We start from the raw sequence: 17,447 nt of genomic DNA on the forward strand, positions 1-17,447 counted from the left end.
ATGATTTCTCAGGACAGCAACAATATTAGCGAAAGCCTGATCCGCCGGTTTAGCTGGCGATAGAAGATGCTTCAATAGCCCGTATGTCTTCACACCCATTGAGTTTAGTAAGGTTAGTGCTTTATCTTCATCTGATATTTTATTTGCCTTACAATAAATCTCTATGCGTTCTACATACGTGGCCCAATCTTCAACATCGGCATCGAAATCATTGATGTTACCACGCTTAGGCATCCTCGCAATCTTCTTGAGAAACAAAAAGAAATTTTTCTCTTATTTATTTATTTTTTTCAAAATGGCGGTTTCCCACACTTGTCTTCTTCCCCCGCCTATGAAAATGGCGGCTTCCCGCGTTTGCCTTTCTCCCCCGCTGGCTGTAATGGCGATTGCCGTATTGCTGCGTTCGCCCTCCCCAGCGGTTCTCAAATCGTGCCTCCCAGCCCCTCTTGCAGTCCGGTCCTTTCCCCCGGCTGCGGCTGAGTTCTCCGCGGTTTTTAAAAAAAAATTATTTTTATTTTCTCCCGCGCCTCGCGGCCTCGGTAGCTGCCCGGCCTTTTTCCCCGGTCGCAGTCGAGCTCTCTCTCGACGCTGTTGCGTCTCCCAGCCCGCTTGCAGCCCGGTCTTTTACACCGGCTGCGTTTGCATTCACCGCGGCTCCCGTGCCTTACGCTGCCCCAGTCTCAGCGCCTCTGGCCCCGACTTCTGTCCGGCTCTTTTCCCCGGCCGTGGTCGAGTTCTCCGCCCTTATATCCTCCGTTTTTCCCTCCCCTACTTCACAGCCAACGTGGCCGACTTGCTGCTCGTCGCTGATCGGCTTACCCACCACCGTGATAGAAGGGATGATCACTGCCTGTTGCTGATGGAAGGCTTCATGTCAGGATTTTTCCTTGCTCTTCAGACCCGAGTCTTTTCTCAGCAGGATGATGAGGGCGGATGCCTCTTCTCGACGCCCGTTAAACTGCCTTGGATATATCTCTGCCGCAGGGTAAGATCGTCATCGTCGCCACTGTTAAGTCTGTGTGTTCTAGTTATTGTTAATAAGAATCACTGCACACAGACCACAAGAATAAATTCAACAGGTCTTTACTAGTCGAAGGTCAGGCTGAACTGCCCAATAAATCATTACACAGCACTTATATACCGGTGTGGTCACCACCGGTATTACAGTATACAGCAGCCAAGATAAAGTAGTGCATCACTTAAAATAGTTCTCTTAAAGGTGGAATGGTTACATACACCACAGTCTGATTACCCTTTTACTGTTAATATGCCTATAGAAGACCTTTGGATTCCCTTTTATTTTATTCTCGTACTGTCTCTTTGCCCCTCTTATTTCCTTTTTCACTTCTCCAGATTTCCAGATTATCCTCCTATGCCAAGTCCAAAACATCTATACATACCAAAAACAAAAGTGGACCCAGCACTGACCCCTGAGATACATTGGGGGAGAAATTGGGTTGAGGTGCCAAGTTCGCCTGGGCGCTGATTTTTGCGCAGCGTTCGGAGCATTAGCGAACGTCAGAAATTCAGTTTTGGCGCCCCTAGAGGGAGACGGGGCAAGGCTCGAGGCGCTCCGCGTCCCTCTTAGGGCGCTGAAACTGAATATCGCAGCGCAACGTGCCGCAGCGCCACACACTGCAGCACGGCATGCTGCGGTATTGCAGGCCTTCCTCCCATTGTTAAGGGGGAGGTGCCTGCAACAGCGCGATCCCCGATCGCGAGTGCCGGCAAAAGAGCCCGGCACCGAGGAGAAGTGCCGGGCTCTCGGGAAACAGCCGGCAATGCCGCGGGGGGGGCGGTCAGGAGGCCAAAAAAGGCGGCCGCCCCGCACCTCCACCTTAACTTGCGCCACTGCCGGCACAGCAAGGCCCCGTGAACCGGGCGTGGGTAGCGAACGGCGCTACAGCGGCGTTCGCTACCAAATATCTCGATCGGGGCGCTGTGCACACCGATGATGTCATCGGTGGCAGTGCAGCGCAACAGGCTAACGCCACCATTAGCGCCCCCGCTGAATATCGCTACAGCCACTGACTGCCCTCTTTAGGCACTAATAGGTGGCGCTACTCACCCAATTTCTCCCCCACTGTGTTTTGGCTGTGTATTCTATTTTCAGCATTTTCTGCTCGTTATTTCCAGTTTTCACCATGGGCAATTTTTCCTTTTAAATACTATAAAGTTTCCAACCTCTTCTCTATTTCCAATGGAGTCAAACAGGGTTGGGTTTTAGCTCCTACCTTGTGTAGTATTTTGTTTGCTTCTATGCTTGCTTATGCTTTCAGGAACTTAGATAAAAGAGTGTATTTTTGCTTCAGGACAGATGGCAAATTGTACATTTGCAGCCACCCGCAGTCTAAAACGGGGACCTCTGAAAAACTGTCTCTTGTTTGCTGATGTTTGCCATTGTTGCCCACACAGAAGAGGACCTCTATGTCATCATGGACCATTTCTCAGATGTTTGTAAGAAATCTGACCTGTATAGCAGCCTGTGCCTGGAAAACCTTACGTGCCACCCAACATCAGCATCGAAGAGCATATGCTGCCTGCAGTGGATAGGTTCACGTACTTAGGAAGAATCATGTCATGTCATGTGCTCCTACATGATGATGTGAACCACAGATTGTTTAAAGCCAGTAGTGCTTTTGGAAGGCTCTGTGTGAGGTTATAGGATACAAGTGGCATTAAACTGGCAATAAAACTATAAGGTCTATAAGGCAATAGTCATAACATTCTTAATGTATGTGTGCGATAGCTGGACTGCTTACAGTTGCCACATCAGAAAACTCAATCATTTCCATCTAGGTTGCCTCAGAAAGATCATAAAAATTTGATGTTGGCTCTGAACACTTGAGGTGCTCAGAAGATAAAATATGCCGGACACAGAGGTAATGATAGTAAACGTGCAGCTACGGTGGGCTGGTCACCGAGTCCGAATGATGCTTGACTACCCAGCAAGGTATTCTACAGTGTGCTAAAGCTTGGTAAATGCTTTCATGGTGGTCAGATCAAAAGATATTAATGACTGCCTAAAGACCAGTCTAAAAAAATGTGGAATCTCAATTGGCACACGAGAACGTGATCTGTAACAGAAAAAAGACTCATGGCAGCTGCCAGGGAATTAGGTGCACACATGCATGATGATCTTCCTGTGGTTGGAGACGAGCTACACACTGAGGGAGTGGAAGCCCTTACAGTTGACAAAGACTCCTGGGTGATGATGGGATGCCACATGTATGCAACCGATGGCGCCCTGCACCTGTGGGAAGCCAGCCAGAGCGGCAAAGCCGAGCGCCTGCTCAATAACACTGACTTCATCAGTGGCAAAGTTGATGTAATTGGCTGACTTATCAAACAGGGCATTGGTGACCTGTGTGATGCATCAGTGGGTGGTCGACCGCAAGATGTCGCAAATGTCTGCTGCAGATCCCAGGAGGTAGCCTAAGGTGAAGAATTTGAGGGCGCTTGTGACTTTGACAGCCACTGGTAAGACGCGTCCACCCGCTTCCGTGCTCACCGCAGTGGCCGTCCTACTCATCGTGGCCTAGCCCCCACGGGCTCTCCATTGCTGGCGACGGCCGGGTATGGGCCCGACACTCGAGCGCCATCCATTTTCAGGGCTAGTTGATTCAGCAGGTGAGTTGTTACACAACCCTTCGTGGATTCCAACTTCCATGGCCACTGTCCTGCTGTCTATATCAACCAACACCTTTTGTGGGGTCTGATGAGCGCCGGCATCGGGCGCCTTAACCCAGCATTCGGTTCATCCCGCAGCGCCAGTTCTGCTGACCAAAAGTGGTCCACTAGGCACTCGCATTCCATGCCCAGCTCCAAGCCAGCGAGTCGGCTTCTTACCCATTTAAAGTTTGAGAATAGGTTGAGATCATTTCGGCCCCAAGACCTCTAATCATTCGCTTTACCAGATAAAACTGCGTGTGGATGAGCACCAGCAATCCTGAGGGACACTTCGGAGGGAAGCCGCTACTAGATGGTTCGATTAGTCTTTCGCCCCTATACCCAGGTCGGATGACCGATTTGCACGTCAGGACCGCTACGGATTCCACCAGAGTTTCCTCTGGCTTCACCCTGCCCAGGCATAGTTCACCATCTTTCGGGTACCATCACTTAGGCTCGTGCTCCACCTCCCCGCTGGAACGGGTGAGACGGGCAGGTGGTGCGCCCGCTGCGCGGAGTGGCGGGATCCCACCTCGGTCGACTTGCGCCGACCTTCACTTTCATTGCGCCCTGGGGTTTCATTACACACTTTGACCCCCCTTGGGGGCATCGCCTCCGGCACGGTGCAGCCCTGCACTGATGCCTCTGTCCTGTGCTGCATTAGGTTGTTGAAGAGAAGGTTGGTGGTGCTGCTGGTGTGGGGCTTATCGTGGTCCTATTCTGAGGACCAAGGTGAGACAGTATAAACGGCACCCATGCTGATGGAATAGATGGCAAGTCAAGCCGAGATGACAGAAGCAATCTGTCAATGGTGTGACAGGTTCTACCAATGAGGTGACAGTGGATCCTGACTTTGCTGGAAACACTTGCAGCCTCTAGAAAGCTAAATCTGTGCTGAAAATGACTAGCTGTCAGGTGGGAGTTTTTATTGTACTTTTCATGCTGTGCACTAATGAGGTGTTCCAATGGCCACTCAACTTCCACCTTAGGTTCAGAGATGTGGTTCCCGAGCTGCGTGATTCCCGTGCTCATCCAGGGAAATTTGAAAGATAGGGTTAAAGACGTATAAGGGCCTGACAAGTATCTCATAATGATCTCAATTACCATGGCCGCCTCTGCCGTTCGGGTCACTGCTGCGCTGGCAAACGCGCCCGAGGAAAAGGCGCGTGGGATTCCCAACCCCCTCCAAGGCTTTTCAAATTTTCCTCCCAACCCACCTCCAATCGCGCACGTAAGGGGACCAGAAAATTCCGGCCATTGTCTTTAGTCCCCACCACAAACTCCGTTCCCTAGCCACTGACTCCATCCCTCTTCCTGGCAATTGTCTGTGACTGAACCAGACTGTTCGCAATCTTGGTGTTGTATCTGACCTTGAAATGAGCTTCTGACCACATATCTGCAGCATAACTAAGACTGCCTACTTTCACCTCCGTAACATCGCCCGTCTCCGCTTCTGCATCAGCTATTCCGCTGCTGAAACCCTCATCCATATCTTTGTTACCTCTAGACTTGACTATTCCAATGCACTCCTGGCTGGCCTCCCACATTCTACCCTACGTAAACTTGAGGTGATCCAAAACACAGAAACATAGAAACATAGAAGATAGGAGCAGGAGTAGGCCATTCTGCCCCTCGAGCCTGTTCCACCATTTAATGAGATCATGGCTGATCATCCAAATTCAGTACCCTGTCCCTGCTTTCTCCCCATATCCCTTGATCCCTTTAGCCTTAAGAAATATATCTAATTCCTTCTTGAATATATTTAATGAATTGGCCTCAACTGCCTTGTGTGGTAGAGAATTCCACAGGTTCACCACTCTCATCTCAGTCCTAAATGGCTTACCCCTTATCCTTAGATTGTGACCCCTGGTTCTGGACTCCCCCGACATCGGGAACATCCTTCCTGCATCTAGTCTGTCTAGTCCTGTTAGAATTTTATAAGTTTCAATGAGATCCCCTCTCATTCTTCTAAACTCTAGCGAATATAAGCCTAATCGACCCAATCTCTCCTCATACGTCATAGAAACATAGAAACATAGAAGATAGGAGCAGGAGTAGGCCATTTGGCCCCTCGAGCCTACTCCGCCATTCAATGAGATCATGGCTGATCATCCAAACTCAGTACCCTGTCCCTGCCTTCTCCCCATATCCCTTGATCCCTTTAGCCTTAAGAAATATATCTAACTCCTTCTTGAATATATTTAATGAATTGGCCTCAACTGCCTTCTGTGGTAGAGAATTCCATAGCTTCACCACTCTCTGGGTGAAGAAATTCCTCCTCATCTCTGTCCTAAATGGCTTACCACTTATCCTTAGACTGTGACCCCTGGTTCTGGACTCCCCCACCATCGGGAACATCCATCCTGCATCTAGTCTGTCTAGTTCTGTTAGAATTTTATAGGTTTCAATGAGATCCCCTCTCATTCTTCTAAACGCCAGCGAGTATAAGCCCAATCGACCCAATCTCTCCTCACGTCATTCCTGCCATCCCAGGTATCAGTCTGGTGAATCTTCGCTGCACTCCCTCCATGGCAAGAACATCCTTCCTCAGATAAGGCGACCAAAACTGCACACAATACTCAAGGTGTGGTTTCACCAAGGCCCTGTACAACTGCAGCAACACATCCTTGTTCCTGTACTCGAACCCTCTCGCTACGAAGGCCAACATATCATTTGCCTTCTTAACCGCCTGCTGCACCTGCATGCTTACCTTCAGCGACTGGTGCACAAGGACACCCAGGTCTCGTTGCACTTCCCCTTCTCCCAATCTATTGCCGTTTAGATAAAAACCTGCCTTCCTGTTTTTGCCAGCAAAGTGGATAACCTCACATTTATCCATATTATACTGCATCTGCCATGTGTTACGTCCGTGTATAATCAGACACAGACTGCGGAGAACGGTACAAACGGTGTTTACTCAACGTGGCTCAGACTGCAACTGATCTGTACAGATTACTACTCAACGTTATATACAGGTGTGGTCACTGCCGGTACTACAGTATACATGAGCTGTAAAAAGTAGTTCCCCCCCTTAAAGGTACATACATTACAATTCCTCCCCTTTTAGATTAACAGTACCATAACACTCATTTAACAATTAAATATCAAACTAATTACAATTAACACTTTTAACATGCAACATTAGCTGAAAATAGTCTATTTATAAATTCAGTCTTTGGGGAGGCTTCCTGATCCTTTCTGGATAGCGCTTTTCCCGAGTGTCTTGCTCTTGATGCGGAGGCGATTCTGGCCCCCTGTCGTCGGTTGATTCATCAGCTTCTGATGCTACTGTTTCTGGGGTAGATGCTACCTGTACATCGGGTTCATCACCAGGTACGTATGGGCGAGGCATGGGGTTGACGTGTTCCTGTGACTCTAGGATCTGGTCAGCATGGTGTCTCACGATGCTCTCCCCAACGTCCACTGTGTACATTAGTGGGCCCTGCCGTGTGCATATCGTTCCTGGCTGCCATTTTTCTGTTCGGTAGTCGCAGGCCAAGACTGGTTGCCCTACATTGAAGCTCCTTGTTGGCTTCTCATGGATGTGCTGGAATTGCTTACTCTCAACATCTCTTCGTACGTTTGGTCTGAGCAAATCCAGGCGAGATCTTAACCTTCGGTTAAAGAACATCATGGCTGGGGCCTGGTTGGTGACCGCATGTGTCGCATTCCGGTAGGTGAACAGGAAATTGTCCACCTTGTGCTGCAGCGGAATGTTGTCATTGTACATAGCCTTTATTGCTTTCTTAAAGGTTTGTACGAACCTCTCAGCCAATCCATTTGTGGCTGGATGATACGGGGCGGATGTGTAATGCCTTACCCCATTTTTTTCAAGTACCTCCGGAACTCTTCGGACACAAACTGTGGTCCGTTGTCGGAGCAAATCTGTTCTGGCAAGCCATTCCTGGCAAAAATGGTCCGTAGGACTGCAATAGTTTTCTCCGTGGTGGTGGAGGACATTTTGATGACCTCAGGTCATTTCGAGTGCGCATCCACGGCTATTAAAAACATTGAGTCCATGAATGGACCAGCAAAATCAATATGCACCCGTTGCCATGGAGATGAGGGCCACTCCCATGGGTGTAGAGGGGCCTGTGGTGGTGCATTTTGGACTTTCTGGCATCCTGAGCAGCTCTTGGTCAGGTCCTCGATTTGTTTATCGATTCCCGGCCACCACACATAAGCCCTGGCTAGGCTTCTCATTTTTACCCCTCCCAGATGACCCTCATGAAGCTCATTGAGCACTCTATCCCTTAACTTGGGTGGAATTACCACTCGGGATCCACACATCAAGGTCCCCCGGCACACTGACAGCTGTTCTCTCCTTGTCGAGAATGCTGGCAACAGTGAGTCGCCATGTGCTGGCCATCCCTTCACCGTCAAATCATATACCCGAGACAGTGTCGGGTCATTTCGGGTTTCCTTTTTGATACAAGCGTTAGTTACCGGTAGGTATTCAACTATAGTCGAATGGAATATTTCGACAGGATCCACTGCTGGTGCTTCCTCCGCTGTAGGCAGTGGCAGGCGTGGTAGCCCATCAACATTTCCATGCTGTTTCGTGCCCTTATATTCAATCTCATAGTGGTGCGCTCATAGAAAAAGTGACCATCTTTGCAGTCGTTGTGCAGTCATCACCGGAACGCCCTTCTTTGGATTAAAAATGGAGACAAGAGGCTGGTGATCAGTCAGCAAGGTGAATTTCTGCCCGTGCAGATAGTGATTGAACTTTTTCACTCCCCACACTAGGCTGAGGGCCTCCCTGTCAATCTGGGCGTAGTTACGCTCGGCTGAGGTTAGTGATCATGACGCAAAGGCTATTGGCCTCTCTGAGCCATCTGAGAATTTGTGCGACAGCACCGCTCCAATGCCGTAGGGTGACGCATCACATGCCAACCGAATTGGTAATGCTGGGTTGTAATGGGCCAATACCTCTTTCGATGTGATTAGTGTTTTGCTCTTCTGGAAAGCTCATCTACATTCGTCACTCCACTTCCATGGCACCCCAGTTTGCAGTAGGGTGTTCAGTGGGTGTAGTATTGTAGACAAATTTGGCAAGAACTTATGGTAGTAGTTTACCAGCCCGAGGAACGACCTCAGTTGTGACACATTTTCCAGTGCTGGAGCCTTCACTACTGCCTCAATCTTCTCTGGGGACTTATGTAACCCCTCTTTATCAATAACGTGGCCAAAATACGAGATCTGTTTTCTAAAAAACTCGCATTTGGGGCGGTTAGCTCGGAGCCCATATTCCTGCAATCTAGTGAACACCTGCTCCAGGTTGGCAAGGTGATCACTGTCATTTTCGCCCGTGACCAGGATGTCATCCAAATAACACTGGGTCCCTGGGATCCCTTGCAGGACTTGTTCCATTGCCCTCTGCCAAATAGCCGGAGCTGATGCTACCCCGAATACCAGCCGGTTGTATTGGTAGAGACCTTTATGGGTGTTGATTGTGAGGTATTTTTTTGATGCTTCTTCTACCTCCATTTGCAGATACGCCTGGGCCAGATCAACCTTAGTGAAACGTTTCCCTCCAGATAGCGAGGTGAAAATATCTTCAATCCGCGGACGTGGATATTGTACGGTGTGAAGGACCGGGTTCACTGTTACCTTTAAGTCCCCACAGATGCAAACCTTCCTTGGTTCCCCAGGCGTGCTGCTCAACGACTTTTTCATCACAGGGACGATGGGTGTAGCCCACTCGCTCCAGTCTACCTTGGACAGTACACCTGAACGTTCCAGACTCTTCAGCTCTGCTTCGACGGCTGGGCGGATCGCATAAGGTACCGGTCTGGCCTTAAAAAGTTTTGCACTTGCGTTTTCTTCAATTTTAATCGTCGCTGTCATGCCTTTTAGTGTTCCGAGTCCTTGCTGGAACACTCCTTTCACGTCAGTTAGGATCTTTGACAGTCGCCCAGGTGTGACGTCGTCATCCTTTTTGTCAGCCACAGTCAGTGCCTGTATGGAATGCCAATCCAGTTGTATTTTCTGGATCCATTCACATCCCAGTAATGGTGGTCCTCCATCTTGCAATACATACAGGTCTAGTTTTGGTGTTTCCTTACCGTTATATATAACGGTCACCCTTATTTTTCCTTTGGGGTAGACTTTTTGCCCCGTGTACATCTTCAAAATAATTTTTGTGTCTCTCAAGGGTATGTGTGAGAATAGCCGCTCGTAGTCCCGTCAGTTTATGACTGTTAGGGCTGATCCTGTGTCCAATTCCATCTTTACCTGGACTCCTGCTATCTTGAGAGTGACCCAAATGGTTTGGTGTTCCTCTGTTGTGATCACATTATGTAGTTTCAGACAACTCAGTTCCCTGCTTTCTGAGTCATTATCACTCTTTTGTTCGTCTGAACTATTCTCCGTTATCTTATGTACCTTCTTGTACTTTCCTTTGGTCGGTTTCTTATTGCTGGTTTTCTTTCCTGACCTGCAGACTCGTGCTATGTGTGCTACTTTTCCACACTGTCTGCACACTTTGTCTTTGAACCAGCAATCATTCTGGTCGTGTGTTGTTCTGCTGCAGCAATAGCACTTCTCTGTTCCATATGACATTTCATTTGTGCAATATTCTTGCGGTCTCTGTTGTATCTCTGCAGCTCCCTGTGCTGCTGCTTCATATGATACCGCAATGCTGAAAGCCTTTTCCAGCGTAAGGTCCTTTTCAGATAAAAGCCGTTTCTGGGTTCCTTCACTTTGAAGCCCACACACAAACTTGTCCCTTAAGGTATCTGCTAGTCCCGTTCCAAACTGGCAGTGTTTCAATAGCTTGCGCAGTTCCGTTAAATACTCAGCATTACTTTCATCTTTATGCTGGTTCCTTTTGTGAAACTTAAATCTTTCTGCTATCAGCAGCGGTGTGGGGTTTAAGTGGTCCTGTAGGATTGAGAGTATGTTTTCAAAATCCTTTTCTACTGGCTTCTCTGGGGTTACTAGGTTTCGTAGTAAGCCATACGTTTTTGCACCCATTGAATTCAACAATACCAGCGCTTTCTTGTCATCTGGCACTTCATTCGCCTTGCAGTATACTTCTATGCGTTCGACATATGTCATCCAATCTTCGACATCATTGTCGAACGCTGTGATACTGCCACACTTCGGCATTTTTGGGTGTAGTTAGACTGGCTTAAAATGGCGTCTCCCGCGCTTTCCTTTCTTCCCCGCTGCGGCTTAAAATGGCGTCTCCCGCGCTGCTGCCAACGCCGCTCTCGGCGGTCCTTGTGGCAAATGGCGACGCCCTGTGGGTTTCGCGCGCTGCTCCTGCGCTGCTGCCAACGCCGCTCTCTGCGGTCCTCGTGGCAATGGCAGTGCCTCGTATTTTCCTGCGCACCTCTCTCCCCCGTTGATGCTGCTCGGCCCTTGAACACCGGCTGCGCTCTGCTCTCTCTCGTCTCTCTTCCCCGTTGACGCCGCTCGGTCCTGAACACCGGCTGCGCCCTGTGTGCTCTGCCCTCTCTCTCTCCCCCGTCGACGCTGCTCGGCCTTTTTCTGTGCCGCTCAGTTGGACACTAGCCCGCCGCTGTCCGGGAAGGGTCTGCGCAGTACCTGTTGCCAGCCTGTTTCGCTGGACCACTGTGACTGGAAAGCCAAGCCTGGCTCTCGACAGCCTCCCCTGCGATGCTCAAATCTCCGCTGGATGACACGGCGGTTGCCCATGGTCGACGCACGTACTTCTGGACTCGACCTTCTTCCACTGTTCTCCAGGAGTGAATCCCTGGGAGGTGATGCAGAGTTGCAGGTAGGTTCGAATCTGCCTCGTCGCCAATGTTACGTCCGTGTATAATCAGACACAGACTGCGGAGAACGGTACAAACGGTGTTTACTCAACATGGCTCAGACTGCAACTGATCTGTACAGATTACTACTCAACGTTATCTACAGGTGTGGTCACTGCCGGTACTACAGTATACATGAGCTGTAAAAAGTAGTTCCCCCCCTTAAAGGTACATACATTACACCATGCACCTGCCCAATCACCCAACCTGTCCAAATCATACTGAAGTTTCTCGGCATCCTCCTCACAGCACACACGCCCACCCAGCTTTGTCGTCTGCAAACTTGGAGATATCTAGTTCCCTCGTCTAGATCATTAATATATATTGTGAATAGCTGGGGTCCTAGGACCAATTCCTGCTGTACCCCACTAGTCACTGCCTGCCACTCGGAAAAAGACATTCCAGGTATCAGTTTGGTTAATCTTCGCTGCACTTTCTCCATGGCAAGAACATCCTTTCTCAGATAAGGTGACCAAAACTGCACACAATACTCAAGGTGTGGTCTCACCAAGGCCCTGTACAACTGCAGCAAGATATCCTTGCTCCTGTACTCGAATCCTCTTGCTATGAAGGCCAACATACCATTTGCCTTCTTAACCGCTGTAACATTTGCATATTGAATTATCATTGGCCCACAGGCATCTGTAAGGCATACCTATTATATTCACATGTGATCACATGCTGAGTTGTCATTGGCCTGCAGGCATCTGTAAGGACTGCTATTGTTTGGAAGACCCAGGGGTCCTAACTCCATCTTGTCCCCGCGTGCTGTATGATTGAGTTCACAGACCTGATGCTTCTTAAAAGAGTTTAAACTGTAATACTCCGTTGTCCTGCAATTTATTATTTTTGTACAAGGTGTGCAAAACAAGACATGGTGTCAGAACAGGGATTTGAAATGGCCATTGTTGGAGCTCCCTTGCCTCAAATGGATTGGGAATCTTTGAACTTACATAGAGAATGGTGCAAGTTAAAGCAACACATGCAGTTAATGTTCTCGGGTCCGTTGAAAAGCAATGGGGAGGAAGAAAGATGCAGCCACCTACTCCTGTGGATTGGAGAAAAAGGGAGAGACATTTTTAACACATGGTCTCTCACCGCAGATGAATCAAAGGTACTGAAAAGTTATTTTGACCATTTTGAAGCATATGTGATGCCCAAGACAAATACGATATTCGCTAGGTACAAGTTTCAGGAGAAAGTACAAGGAGCTAGTGAGTCGTTTGAACAGTTCGTGACTGAGTTAAAACTGCTGGTAAATGACTGTGAATATGCAGATAAAGATAAGATGGTCAGAGACCGTATCGTGTTTGGAATACATTCAGCTAAAGTGAGAGAGAAACTTTTGAATGTTGGGTCCGGGCTAACGCTGGACAAAGCTATGGACATAGCTAGATCGCACGAGATAGCCCAAGCACAGTTGAAAACCATAACTGGTGCCACGAGCAGCTCAAGTGAACAGACAGTGCACGCAGTTAATAGACACACACCAAAGAACACCGCCCAGAGAGCGTGTTTCAGAATTCTAAAAATGAGCGACACAGACACAGACGAATCCGACCACAAGCCCCTCGAGTCAATCATGAGGAAACCACTAGCCGCAGCCCCACCAAGGCTACAGAGAATGATCCTTCAGCTACAGAAGTACGACTTCACAATCATTCACCGTCCAGGCAAAGACATCCCTGTCGCAGACAAGCTCTCCAGAAAGTCTCTTAGCTACCAGGACAGCAGCCTCAGTGAAGGCATGGATGTGCAGGTGCACATGGTGTACAACAGCTTACCTGTGAGTGACTTAAAACTGAAGGAGATCCGAGCAGAAACAGAGAAAGATGCACAACTCAAACTGCTGATGGCCTGAGCAAAGGAGGAAATGCCCTCAGAGCATATCTGAATTCTAGAACAACAGAGATGAACTATCACAAACCAACAGAATCGTCTTCAAAGGGGAGAAAATCATCATTCCTACCAGTCTCAGAGAAGAGATGTTGACAAAAATTCATGCTGGACATATGGGCATGGAAAAATGCAAACAAAAAGCACGTGACATTATGTTTTGGCCCGGAATGTGCAAACACATTGAGGATATTGTCGGAAAATGTTCCATTTGTCTAGAACGCCGCCCATCAAATGTCAAAGAGCCCATGATACCTCACCGTATCCCAGACAGGCCCTGGCAGGTCGTCAGCTGCAAGCAAGTGCATGCAAAATGTGTACAGAGACAGCAACACCAAAAGAGATACTATGACAGGTCAGCTAGACTACTGCCGCCGCTGCACAATGGAGAATCCATCAGAATCCAAGAGCATGACTGCTGGCTTCCAGTAATCGTCATCCAGCCAGTTGACGCTGAGCGATCGTATCACGTCCGCACCCCAGAAGGACGCAATCGCAGGCACCTCCTGAACACCAAGGAACAACACCGTCATTCCGACGAGAGGATCAGTTCAACAGAGTGTGATGAACTGAGCAATACACAAAACACATCATACTTACCTGAACCTAAACCTGAACCTGAATTGTTGACCGATTCAGGAGCATGCTCTGTTCCATACCACACAAGGTCGGGACGAGAGGTCAAGCCTAGAGTTATCCTTGACTTGTGAACTGTCAAAGGGTGTAGGCGGATCGCTGCCCTAAAAAAAAAACTGTACATCGTTATTGAAATGTTGAGATGTTTTCAATGCTAGTTAAATGCTGAGTTTACTTATATGTTTATGCTACCGAGAACATTATGTAGAAGAAAGGTTTAAAAGTAATGCATAACATTTTTCTTTTAAAAGAAATGGGATGTAACATTTGCATATTGAATTATCATTGGCCCACAGGCATCTGTAAGGAATACCTATTATATTCACGTGATCACATGCTGAGTTGTCATTGGCCTGCAGGCATCTGTAAGGACTGCTATTGTTTGGAAGACCCAGGGGTCCTAACTCCATCTTGTCCCCACTGTGCTGCTATGAGTAAGATCAGACCTGATGCTTCAATAAAGAGTTAAACTGTAATACTCCATTGTCCTGCAATTTATTATTTTTGTGCAAAGTGTGCAAAACAAGACAACCGCCTGCCGCACCTGCATGCTTACCTTCAGTGACTGGTGCACAAGGACACTGTCGAAGTCTCGACTCCCGAGTAAGACTCTTTAAACACAAGGGGCCAGAAATTCAGTGGGCTTTGCGCCCAGTTACCGCCCAAAGAGGGCTTCTGCGCAAGTGTAAGAGGGTGCGCTGATATTCAGCGCTGTGGTAATGGCGGCGGTAGCCGGTAGCGCTGCGCCGACACCGATGACGTCATCGGTGTGTGCAGTGCCCCGGTTCCGCCCCACTTCCGGCCCAAACCCCATATTTAGTTGCGGCCGCCTCTTCTGCAGCGGCCGCAAACAGCGATTGAAAAACGGGGCCGTACTGCTGCGCTACTGGGGCGCATTAAGGTGGAGGTGCGGCCGGCCGCTTTTTTGGCGGCCGCCTGCCCGCACCTCCTTCCCCGGCCTCCTCCACCCCCCCCCCGCGGCATTGCCGGCTGCTTTCCGCGAGCCCGGCACTTCTCCGTGGTGCCGGGCTCATTTGCCGGCACAATCCAGCGGCGATCTCGCTGTTGCAGGCACCTCCCCCTTAAGAGAAGGAGGAGGCCTGCAGTACCGCAGCCTGCCGCTCCGCAGCGGGTGGCGCAGCGGGGCCTACAGCGCAGAAATTCAGTTTCAGCGCCCCAAGCGGGGGCGGGCACACCCTGGAATAGCGCCCGGTTCCGACTTGGGGCGCAAAAGCCGAATATCTGACGGGCGCACCTGGCTCCACGCGCAGCGCTAACTTTTGGGCGTTAGCCTGCTGGCGGGCCTTAACTGAATTTCTAGGCCATGGTATCGTTAAAGACAGGCTTTATTTGCTTGCAAGGGAAGGGTTGTGTAGTCAAAGGCTACATCAGACCTCTTCGAAGTAATACAGAATTTGTAACATATTTATACAGTACAGAAACAAAACAGGCTTTCTATGCCACATGACATAGTATTGAATCATACCTAATGTAAGAAGTCACACAACACCAGGTTATAGTCCAACAGCTTTATCTGAAATCACAAGCTTTCGGAGCGCTGCTCCTTCTTCAGGTGAAGTGGAGAAATGCATAAAGACACAGCTTATATAGTCAGAGAATCATGTCAGATGTTTACAGGTAACCTTTCCAACTGCCATTTATCACACCTCGGCAGAGAGATAATCACAGCAGTCAAAGCTGTGAATGGTGTCCAAACAGGTCAGTCAGGGAAACATTACATCATCTCTCTGCCGAGGTGTGATAAATGGCAGTTGGAAAGGTTACCTGTAAACATCTGACATGATTCTCTGACTATATAAGCTGTGTCTTTATGCATTTCTCCACTTCACCTGAAGAAGGAGCAGCGCTCCGAAAGCTTGTGATTTCAAATAAAGCTGTTGGACTATAACCTGGTGTTGTGCGACTTCTTACATTTGTCCACCCCAGTCCAACTCCGGCATCTCCACACCTTGAATCATACCTGATTACAAAGGCACAGACCTTGCAAATTACTGAAACAACGTATTCCAGGCTTCGTTAGAATAACGAACAGAAATACCTTGAGATAAGATTAACTAATCCTTTATTATGGGATCCTTCTGTTCTCCCACTGTACCAACTGAGCCTGTGGGCCGATGTTTACCTTATCCTGTCCTTGGCTATTTGTTTGGTAAACGAGGCTCCTTGTTAAGCTTGTCACAGATAAGGAGTATGTATGTAGCATTCCTAAATTGTCTCATCCCCTTGAAACTGATTAGTGAATCATTCTGTCGGCTATTTGAGTTTTTATTCTATGCCCAGGAAGCCATTTTGTGTCTAAGTGAAAAACTGTACTTCCACATTCTTCCCTTTTGTCCTTACTAGGACAACATAACTGAAATTAACCTCTTCCTATCGGTCCTCATACCAAATTTAGATTTTAGCCAAGGATACCGACTTCTTTGCCGTTTTGAACCATCCTCGGGATATATCTGTATTGATGGTTGACCTTATCTAAGATCGTCTTTCTTCTTTGTTTATTCTTAGTGTTTGGGCGTGTGTTCTTGTAGGGGTTTAATTATGTTTGATTTGATTTCAGGTTTATGTCTTTGTATAGTTCTGCAGCTTATGTTAGCCTGCAGTGTTCTAATTTTCCTGCAGTTTATATTAGCCTGCAGTTCGGGTGCCACTACGCACCTTCTAAAAGGATAGGGAACAGCAGCTTATAGAGGAGGACTAATTCATGGCCCACACAGTTTATACCTAACCTGTGGGGTTCTCCTAAGCACAAGTGCTTCTATGTAAGCCCCCAAAGTGCGGACCAAGTGATATACAAGGTCGACGTCACTGGCTTGTTGTTGAAAGGAGTCCTCTTTTTCCTAGCCTGCAGTTCCCATTTGAGTGGAAAAATATGTTTTACAGAAAGAGGAGAGCACGTGGAATATATATGTATATATTTTGTCTAAGTCTTCTAATCCTTATAATTGTATTTTATTCAATCGTCTCAGTTCCTCATCTAGGGGACCATTCTTTTCCTCTACTGACTTTACTTCTCTCTGTATCATCATATTCATTGCAGGCAAGACTGCCTTGCCTAACCTATTGCAACAACACTTAATTGTTGTGACAAACAGAGCAATGCATACAATCAGGGCTATTACTACTACCAGTCCATGCAATAATATTTGTCCTACTGATCCCAGCCATCCTCCCAATATCCAGTCAGCCCAGCCTTGGTTCTTTGGGTTTTCATACTGACTTACTGCATCTAGCATATTCGTAAGACATGTACAAAAAAGTATGCACGTGTAATTCTCATTTCTTTCGGGATCTTTCCCCATCTCCTTGGCATATTTGACTCAGTAGTCCGATTAGTATACAAAATATAAGTAACGTCTTCATTGTTAGAGTCTTTCAAAATTCAATTGTCTCTATTCGGTGCCTTCTTGCAGTGGGATGCGTGAATCCAGGAAGATCTTTCCT

The 17,447-nt window shown here is 48.1% G+C and overlaps 1 pseudogene; it reads right to left on the reverse strand.

The window, feature by feature from the left end:
- Positions 1–3,471: 3,471 nt before the first annotated feature.
- Positions 3,472–4,273, reverse strand: LOC147121662 (28S ribosomal RNA; annotated as a pseudogene; the record flags this gene model as incomplete).
- Between the last annotated feature and the right edge of the window lie 13,174 nt (positions 4,274–17,447).

The sequence above is a fragment of the Somniosus microcephalus genome, chromosome 3 (genome assembly GCF_052327205.1).
Source record: "Somniosus microcephalus isolate GS21.2 chromosome 3, FLI_Smic_1.0, whole genome shotgun sequence".
NCBI lineage: Eukaryota > Metazoa > Chordata > Chondrichthyes > Squaliformes > Somniosidae > Somniosus > Somniosus microcephalus.